Source organism: Gossypium hirsutum, chromosome A08 (genome assembly GCF_007990345.1).
Source record: "Gossypium hirsutum isolate 1008001.06 chromosome A08, Gossypium_hirsutum_v2.1, whole genome shotgun sequence".
NCBI lineage: Eukaryota > Viridiplantae > Streptophyta > Magnoliopsida > Malvales > Malvaceae > Gossypium > Gossypium hirsutum.
Genome location: NC_053431.1, coordinates 17,430,132 through 17,441,727, shown reverse-complemented (window position 1 = coordinate 17,441,727; position 11,596 = coordinate 17,430,132).

The following is an 11,596-nucleotide window of genomic DNA, read 5'->3' as shown; positions in this document are numbered from 1 at the left end:
TTTAAAATGGTCTAATTACCAGTTAAGGCCATTCATATTCAAAATCCATAGCAATTCAATACCTTTTTCTTATAGAACTCAAATTTTGAACCTTATGCAATTTAGTATTTTTTTTATCAAATTGAGCATGCAAATGATAAAATTTCTTAACGAAATTTTCATACAATCATACTATCATGCTGTAGACCTCAAAATAATAATAAAATAAATATTTCAACCTTAGATTAGTGGTCCCAAAACCACTGTTCGGATTTGACTAAACATGAGTTGTTACACTAACTGCAGATATTGCGTCCAATTCAATAACTTCCAGAGTATCTTTTGCTTCTGCAGCTCTAGGGATAAGATATTAATAATCATTTTGAGCAATTCTCTCAAGAATTCCAATAGCATCATTATAAGTACAATCCAGCAAAGGACCATTGGCTGATGTGCCGACAAAATTCATCATGTGTGAATTCAGTCCATTATAAAAAAATCTCAATTTGTGTTTCCTATTGAATGGCGTGCATGGGACAACGTCAAAGTAAATATTTACAATGTTCTCATGTGGTGTGAAGAATTTCATCATCCAATTGATGATAGGCTGTAATATCATTTTGGAGACAAACATTCATTATCGGTGGGTTAAATTGCAAAACAAACTGTGTTGCTAATGTATTCCAAGAAGTAATTGATCCGGCAGGTAACCTAAGGAACCAAGAACGAGCTCTTCCTTACAAGGAATAAGGAAAATACTGCATCTTCAAAGTGCCATCAAGAACGCCTTATTGACTAAACGAAGCACAAATCAATAAAAATTATTTTAGATGTTCTCGTGCATCTTCCTGTGGTAGTCCAACATATTTTCCATTAGAATTCAACATTTGGAACATTACTAGCTTGAGTTCAAAATTCCTAGCTTGGATTGCTGGCCTAACAACTCCTGGTTGTAAGTCATCCAAGATAGGTACTATAAAATCTCGTAAGGCTTGTTTTGTATTTGAGCATCTTGCTGCAACGGTGGGTTATTAGCATTTTGGTTCTACACGGGGGTATGACTGCATTGTTTCTTGGCAAAGCCATATTCCTTTGTTCTCAAAGTCTCCTTCGAACGGTTCTTTCAATTTCTGGATCAAGATTGGCAATAAACTCCGAATTTGCTACGGCTCATACAACACCTAAAATAAAATTTGAAAATAACAGAAAAAAGAAAACAAGTTAGAAACAAATAAATATTTTGAAATAAAAACAAACAAAAATAAACATCAAACAAAATCCACCGTCGGCAACGGTGCCAAAACTTGGCCAGGTGTTTAACGTCACAGCAATAATGTGCAAGCGTACACTGTTAATGCAAGTATAGTAGACAGATACTAAATGCTCACAAGGTAAAAAGGATATGTGATTGTTGATGCATTAAACTGCAATGCATATCTTACCAAGCTTAACTTCTATATTTAATCTTAGACTTAAAAATGCAGATAAACCATACCTTCCGATGTTGGCAATAGAACACTATTAAGAACAAGTGGATTAAATTCCTCTAATCCTCAAGCAACTTCCGTTGTCATGCTCGTTAGCTTGAACCGTCGCTACACATTCCGTGCTAAAAACATTCAAACTCAAAGATTAAACAGTAAAAACAAGATTGAATAAAATAACATTTAACCTAAAAATCATGTGTACTTCCATACAAAGATGAAATAGAAAGTAATCACCATTGTTTATAAAAGAAATATAAAAGAAACAAGTGGAGAGCACTATTCCTAGAAAATCTCGACTTGGTCTCTCAACTCCCTCTTGTGTCACACTCTGGGCTCCTTGAACCTGCATCTCGTTCACGTCGGTTCACTAGTAGGAGATTTAAGCCACCATAGTTAAAAAGCTTCAAAAGAAGGCTTGAAGAAGATGCTCTTCTCCCCTCATTCTTTTCACGTTAATATATTGATATTTATCCAAATAGCACAGGTGTCCTTTCATTAGACTCATGCTACCTCTGTATGTACAAGTTAGTTGTACTAGACTAGAGAGCTCACACTTCTTTGTTGTTATCCGGATAGCTTTCAGGTGCGACGACAATTCTATGCACAATCTAATGACACTCATGTAGTGACATCAGTACCGAAACATGACAAAATTAAGGATAAATAGGCTGAGATCCTATAACACCCCTAACCCGTAACCAACATCGAATTAGGGTTACGAGGCATTACCAGACAGACAGAACATTTCGGACCAATTCAGAATCACAAGTATTATTTAACATCATTTCATAAGAAATCATCTCTAAATATGGTTTATGAGACCTAAAATGTACTTTTAAGAGACATTTGAGACTAAACCAAACACATTCATAAAGTTTAAAACTTTTAAAAAATTTCAATTCTATAGAGGTTACACACCTGTGTGACCAGGCCGTGTGCCCCACACGAGCATCAGACACGCCCATGTGAACCAGCCGTGCCAAAACAGAGCTTATATACTAACTTATTCCCGTGGCCAATAGACACGTCGGTATGCCACGGCCGTGTGATTCTTAGCTATCTACTGACTTAAGCCCACGGCTAACAAACACGCCCGTGTGCTATGGCCGTAGGCACAATGCAGGCTTGGTTTAAGCCAATTTTCCACCCCTTTATGGGTCATCCTACAAGACAAATTAAACAACATTCATACAAAATATTCTGCCAATTTCATGCTCAAAACATGCTTCATTACAACTATTTCATCATTATTCAAAACTCATTCAAACCATACCAAAACTTAGCACAAACATACCATTTGATAGCTAACTTTCATTGTATAACCTATATTTACAATTCAAAACTTAATACATAAACTTTTTAGCCTATACATACCATACTTTAAAATATTTACACTTTCAAGAGTACCAAAATGAGTTCGATAGTGTGGTGACAATCCTCGACTATCCCCGAGCCTTCGGTAGCTACAATAACTGTAAAACAGACAGTAAACACACAGAGTAAGCTACAAAGAACTTAGTAAGCTAAATACAATTGGTCTAACTACTAAAGCATATAAGTACAATTCAACCATAAAGATTCATAACCATTTCATAGAATAATTCATAAACTTAACCATCCTCCTTTGTTTGCATATATGTCATGCTTCATTTCCATACATATTTCACAGAGACAGAGTTTTCAAATTCAGAAATTTAGTATGATACAAACGTACCTGCATTGGTTATACATTTCATATACTCAAACTCAGATTTCGTATGCTATCATCAGACTGGTCAGAAATGATATAGATGATCATAAACAAATACAACGTCGACGTCCCGGACGTGGTCTTACATGTTATTCAATATCGATGCCTCTGTCCCTGACACGGTCTTACACGATGTCTCAGACAGATGTCAGCTTTTCTTATAAACATACAGAGCTTTTCAGATATTGACATATTATCATACTTTACTCCAAAGATATTCATCAAGTACTCAAGGCCATCCAATATAGATTACAGTTTATATGTGCAGAATTTATTTCAATTAACACGTAATTGTAATTTAACTTACCTCGGACGGATTTCGGATAAAACGAGTCGTCTATTCAAATATTTTGGACTTCCCCCGATCTAAGTCCAATTTTCTTTATTCTTGATCTAATACAATACAAATTCAACGATTCAATCATTCATTTCATTCAATTTAATCCATATACACATATTTAGGGCACTTTACATTTTAGCCATTACATTTTCACACTTTGACAATTTAGTCAATTTTCATAAAATCACAAATATGAAAAATTTCTTTGCAACAAGGGCTAGCCGAATTTTCATGGCTTCTATATAAGCCCATACAACATGTTTAATTCACAATTTAGTCCTTCAAAACCTCATTTTCAAAATATAACCCAAATAGCTCAATTTCATCAAAAACTCAAAGACAAAACTTATGAACCATCTACCAAGCCTTCATAATTCATTCAAAAACATCACAAAACTCATGATATCAACAATGGCATTTCATGAAATCTTTAACAGAAACAGAAATTCAGACATGGGTTTTGAAGAACACGAAGCAACGATCACAGAAACATAGAAATTATCAAAAACTGAACAAAATCCACTTACCAAATAAAGCTAACCATGGCCGAATATTCAACAAGCTTTATCTTTTCCTTTCTTTTGATTTTAGGCAACAACATGCATGAAATGGCTAATTTCATGCTTATTTTCATTTAATAACTTTAATAATCATTTTCCCATTTTGTCCTTGACATATATCATTAAAAATCCACCTACCAATGCCCATATTTGTCCACCATTAAAGCAAATGGTAAATTTGGCATGTAAGGACTTTTATTTTAAAAGCCAAGCCAAATAGGTGCTTTAGCATATAGCACTCAATTTTACACTTTACGCGATTTAATCCTTTTTCATAATTAAGCACAGAAACAAACAAATTAAATCACAGAATTTTCACGGATGTAATTTCACATATCACAGACGCAGAAAATAATATTAAAATATTTTTCAGACTCGGATTTGTAGTCCCAAAACCACTATTCCGACTAGGGTCAAAATTAGACTGTTATAGATCCACTAAGTAATAAAATGCAATTTACTGAACTGAAAATGCTAAAATATGTGCTAAAGATAAATGCATGGATACAAATTAACCAATAAGTAGTGAGAAAATATATGTTCTTTCTAGTACTATCACCACTTCACCAAACAGGCTATCTCTAAACTACACGCCAACCTTGAACTCGCTAGAACTGAGGTGTTACACAAACAGGCATTACAAACAATTCATAATCATTTTAATATGGCATATGCTACTTTATAAGTATATGGTTACAACCATCTCTTTCATAACGACACACTAGTGGATACTTTTGAACCTACTGTCACATTCCATTTTTTATTAATTGTAATGTAGTTAAACTGTCACCTCCTATGTCTTAAATTATTTGCACAAAACATAAGGAATTGCAACACCCTTCACCCGTATTCAACGCTAGAATAGGGTTACGAAGCATTACTGAACTTATTTTGCCAAAAACATACATTTCACATACATTTTCCAATTACTTTCAAACATCATCACAAACAATCATATTGTCCCTAATATGAGCCTACGAGGCCTTAACATGCATTTGGGGTGGTTTGAATTAAACCAATAACTCAAAAAAAATTTGGAATACTTAACAAATTTTACAAAATACAGGGGTCACACGCCCATGTGGCCTGGTTGTGTGTTTCACACGGCTAAAGACACGCCCATGTCACAGGCCGTGTGGAGATTTGAAATGGGATCACATGGTCGTGCCCCAACCTGAGTCCAACCCCTTGTAACTCTCTAAATTGGGTCACATGGCCAACCACACACCCGTGTGACCTTCGAAATGGCTACACATGCCCGTGTGCCAGGTCGTGCCAAACCTGTAGGGTATACTGACTTAGACCACACGGCCAAGTCACACGCCCGTGTGCTGGGCCATATGGAGCAAACTGACTTGATTTCTAATTCAACACCAAAGGACATACGCCCGTGCAACCTGATCGCGTGTCACACACGACTGAGACAGATCCCCGTGTCTCTGCCAATGTGGACAAAAATAAGCTATTTACCAAGCCATTTTGCCACCTAAATTTGCACACACCTTACCAACTCAATTGGCACAAAAACATAGCATATGTAAACATTCGATCAATCTCAACCAAGCTTAATTAATGCCAATTCTATAACATCATCCATAAGTCACACAAGTATCGTTATTTGTCATTCAATTTCATATCAAGTGCATATTCACAAAACACCCATATGGTCACTTTCAAACATATATTACTTGGAAATTACCACAAACATGCCATATCTCACAGTTCAACCTTTCAGCACAAGCATTTATATAGCAAATACAAATCACATAACCAAGGCTATTAGCACATATATATACATCACCAAACATGACAAAATAAGCCAAATCACATGGCTATAAACAAAACCAAACACATAACATTTACAAGCCAATTCAAATGGCTAAATTCATTACCAAAATATATACCAAAATGACCAAAGCTCGATAGTATGATGAGATCTCCAACGGTTCCCGAATTTGAGCTAGCCTTGATTTCACTATAAAACACGAAAAAATAAATGATGTAAGCTATAAAGCTTAGTAAGCTTGTATGAAAATAACTCAACTTAGCAAAATATACAATTCAAACATTTGATCATATGAATATACAACTTATATAAATACACAAACCTATCAAATATTCAATCACAAGGTTAGATGTGAACATCACAAGTTTCTTCGATTTAAATCTTATACGGTTCATGTACATACCTATACCATCTCTATCAATATCATACTGTAACACCCGTTACCCGTATCCAAACCTGGGAAAGGGTTTGAGGTGTTACCAAACTTTAACACAAGCACACATACAAAATCGGGCCATAAAATTTTCATTCAAATCAATTTCATTCATACATATGCAAATTGTCCCTTATATGGGCCTACGAGGCCCAAAACATACATCGAAGGTGGTTGGGATTAAACCGAAAACTTTAGAAAACTTTAGGATAACTTATAAAAATAACTTAGAAAAATTTCCTACTTTGGAGAGTCACACGCCCATGTGGGTAGGCCGTATGGCCACACACGCCTGTATGGCTTGGGACACGCTCGTGTCTTCAACCTGTGTAACTCTTTGACTATGACACCATCAACCAAATAAGGGCAATCAGCCAAGTCATACGCTTGTGTGCTCAAGCTGTGTGGCGAATTAAATTCCAAAAATTAAGTACAGACTTCACACGGCTTGGGCACACGCCCATGTCCTAAGGTCATGTCCTACACACGGCTGAGACACATGGTTGTGTCTCTGCCCGTATGTTTATTACTGGGAATTCTGTTTTGCATAATTAGGGTGCAGGGAACACACGGCTGGATTACACACTCATTAGGCAGACTGTGTGTCACACACGGCCTAGACACATGCCCGTGTGTCTAACCGTGTGGTAATTTCTAGGCTATTTTCCAAGCCATTTGCCACCCTTAAACACTCACATACTTACACTCACTTAATGGCATGAAACATGGCACATTTGATTACTCAAGCATTCACATTCATGGTTAAATTGTGACTTGGAAATGTTAACATGTCACCTATTCAAACTATCATGCTTTCATATAGCATTCTACACCAATTTCATATTTGTCTATCATCTTTGCTAACCTACTTTCAAGTTACACATTTGCACCACATTCATTATCTTACACATTAATCATATTTCATATACCAAACAAACATGCCATCCATCACACTTATTAACCATAAGCAACCATAACCACATTAAAGCATAAGAACATTTGCAAGCATGCACAAATAACTAGGGTTACAACCCAAATAATCAATATGAGCCACCTCTCATGGCCATATACAAAATAATCATAATACATTCATGAACCAACACATTTGGCTAATCAATATGACACATAACAAAAAGACCAATTTCCTATGCATGCCATACTCAAAATGATGAGACTAGCTATACCCAAATATTTAATTGATAGTGTGATCAAGTCTCCGACGTCTTTAGATCCCTGAGCTAGCTTGGTGACACTATAAAAGATAGAAAGGAAAATGGGGTAAGCATTAAAGCTTTGTAAGTTCACATGCAAATGAAAAGCAACTTAAACAAACATTATTCATTCTTTTAACATAGTGAACATAATCTTGCATTTTATCAAATCTCTTAAACTTATTCTTCATATACATATACACATGTTCTTACCACAATTTCATCATATCTAATGTCATTCTCATGAGTTCAATGTACATACCTATGCCCACTTGCACATAATAACTTAATTTCTCGTCTTTGACGTATTCATCAAGATTACTCATTGAACTTCCTTTAGAACTACCCATTGAACACTCAGAATACTATTAGATACATCAGAATCTCGCACCTAAGTGCCTCGTACGTAGCCAACGCTTTGCTCACTTTCGAGCTACTCACGGGTTTGCTCACATAGGCTGTCAGGTTCCGCAACACATGTCAGACTACCCAGCCACCGGTAGAATATGCGAGACCAATACCCGAACTCTAAAACATGTGTCACATACATCATGAAATTAGACCACAACTCAATGAGTTCAGATGTCACATATATCATGAAGTCAAACCACAACTTAATGAGTTCAGATCACATATATCATGAACTTAGACCACAACTCAATGATTTCAGATCACATAGTTCCTAGTGACATGTCACTTGTATCCTAAACTATTCCCAAGGTTCAAACGAGATTCTTCGATACCACATTTTCGTTGAGCTTGATCGTAATGTCGATTTCAATATCCATAGCACCAATCACATACTCATAGTAGTAATAAGGCATTAAAATTCACTTGATATCAAAGCAATAGAAATATGACATAACATCTCATATGAACTTACCATACATGCAATATTAAAGCATTTAAAGTATGGCACATGTTGCAATATTTGCAAATGAACTTACCTCAGTACAAAATGATAGAAACGAGCCTAATTCTCGTAAACCTTTTTTTCCCTCGATCAAGACCCAAATCATGTTTTTCTTGATCTATAATGTCAAATTCAATTTGTTCAATACATACATTGCTCATATCGACCCATAACACATACTTTGGTAAAATTACCTTTTACCCTTAACTTTTCACTTATTAACACTTTAGTCTCTAGTCTCATAAAATGAAATGCATACAATTTCTTGGTTACCCAAGCCTAGCCGATTCGTATTCTAACTCATATCAGCCCACATTTTCCTCTATTTCACATTTCTACTACTCATTTTTACACCTTTTACAAACAAGTCCTTTTTAGGTGTTTTCACTAAAAATCACTTAGCAAATTATGTTTATCACACATCAAACATTCATATTCCTCCATTAAACATCAAAATACAACCATGTCACACATGGGCCAAATTCATACATGAATCCTAGCTCAAAATAATGTAGAAATAGCTAGATCTGTAATGCCCTGAATTTGGCCTAGAAGGAATGGGCCTTAAATGTGGGAACGCATAAAAGTTTAGGTGTGTGAGAAATATCACAAATTATGTGTAGCTTAATGGCTAAGTATTGGCATACTCGGAGTGCTTGAGAAGCCTGGGTTCAAATCTAGGCTTTAGCAAAATTTTAGTATTACAACATGGGAGTACTAATAATGACTGTCGTTTTATTATCTAGCCTAAGAATAAAGAGGTTTGTTTAATTAACTAATTATCTAAACTAAGAACTCACAAAGAAAAGAATTGGGGAACTGCTTTTAGGAAAATCTATGACTTAAGACAATACTTAAGGAAAAATCCACCTAGACTTTACTTGTTATTCTGGCTTCGAATCGAACGATTTATTCATTCAACTTGTTCCATAGAGATCCCTAAGTTATGTTATTATCCCTATTCAAGACTAAAAATGTCTAATCCCTAGATTGAATATCCGAGACTTTTCTCTAATTAACACTCTAGGGTTGCATTAACTCGATTATGGATCCCCTTATTAGGTTTCACCCTAATCCGGCAAAATCTTGTTACCCTATGTCTAGGACGCAATCAACTCTGCTTAATTATGACAAACGTACTCTAGACAGGGCCTATTCCTCCTCTGAATAAGAGCTTGTCTTGAATCAGTATCCTGGGATATCAAAACAAGAATTAAGAACACATAATTAAGAACAAGTTAAATATTTATCATATGATTCAGAAAATAATAACAAGATTCGTCTTAGGTTCATTCCCTTAGGTATTTAGGGGTTTTAGTTCATAACTAAATAAGAAAACATCTAAGAAGAATAAAGAATACAAAACATAAAGAAAACCCAAAACTTCTGAAGGGAAATTGAGGAAGGATCTTCAGTCTTGATGATGAATCCAGCTTCTGAGATGGATCAATCGGCTTCCTTGGAGAAATTCCTTACTCCCTATTCTCCATCTCCTCTTCTTCCTTCTCTGGGGTGTATTTATAGGCTTTGGAATGCCTAAAAGCCCTCAAAATTAGCTTTTTCCGAATTGAACCAACTTGGGCTCAGCAAGGACACGCCTGTGGCACACGCACGTGTTCGATTACTCCAGGCCATGTTCGAGCCTGCCAAATTGACACGGCCGTATGGTTTGCCCGTGTGAGGAGGTTCAGGCCGTGTTGATTTCGTACTTTGGCCCATTTTCACCGTTTTGGCCCGTTTCTCGTTCCTATCACTCTCCTATGCTCTCCTAAGTATAAAACATGAAATTAAAGCATTGGGAGCATCAAATTCACCAATTCTAATGGGAAATCATCCATAAAATGCATTAAACATGGGGTAAAAATATGCATAATTTATGGTTTATTAGCACAAAAGTCTTATAATTAATTATGGATGATTTTACCACAAAATGAGCCCGAGGTGTAGTGGCAAGGTAGGGTGTAGAGTAACCTTGAGGTTTGAGGTTAGAGTACTGGCACAACATAAAAGAAGTATTTATTTTGCTACATGGATGGCTGGTATTGAGTTAGATGGGACGCTAAGTTTGAATAGGTCTTGAGGAATTTGAATGGTTATTGGAGGAGTAAATCAAGAAGGGGTTGAAAGGAAATCAGGGATGGATATAGAGTGATTTATGACGAAAAAATAGGAAATTTGAAGGGGGAGGAGGGTGTTGTACCGAATTTGGTCTTTAGGCATTAGGGGAAATCGATTTTAGGATTTCTTCTAGGAGTCGTGTTCGTTAAGGGTCATTTAAAGGTCTCTCGATTTTCTTTTTTCTGACGTTTTAAGCCTATTTCTCCTCATTTTTATTTTTACCTTTCCATTGAAGTTCTTTGTACTATTTTTTTCTGAAGTCGAATAACTGCAATTGTTCTTTGGGTACCTTTCAGTTCTGGTTTGTTACGTTTTTCCTTTCTCCTCTTATAATTTTGTGCTTAGGCCGATTACCTTAGTGCTTTTGGGTTCCGTTTTGGCAAACATTCCTTGGCTTTTTTTTTCTACTTTTTCCCTCTTCTTCTCTTGGCCGATTCTTGGCTTCTCTCCCCCTCTGTTTCTTTCAATTTTTGGGCAATCTTTCTTTCTCTCTTCTATTGCCGATTCTCTTTTCTCTCTTTCAACACTGGCTAAATACTCCCTATCATCTGCTCTTAATTCTATGATACTGGCCGAATTCTTCATACCCCCTTTGTGGTTGTTTTGACTGGGTAAGTGTTCTTTAATCTAGTCGTGCAGTACCTTTACTCTGTCTCTCTATATCAATGATATTTCCTTCTTTTGACAACTTCTTCTCTATGCCGATTTTGATAGGGGATTGTCCCATCTGGTTACCTTGATTTAAGGGTATACTTTTGGGTGTGCCATAGCAGGTCGAATACCTCTTTTAGCCTTTTGTAGTACCACATTTCGATATTTATGAAAGGGGCTATTATTCGAATTCGTCAATAGTTTTAGTGGGCTAGACCACGCTCGTTCAATCAAGGCACGTATCAATGATTATTACAGTTTAAGCATTAGAAGGGGATACGTAATCTTGTTGATTAATGGACTGATTGAGTGCCTTGTTTAGGTATAGGTTTTGTGCTCGAGGGTTTCTGTGCCTTTTCACTAACAAG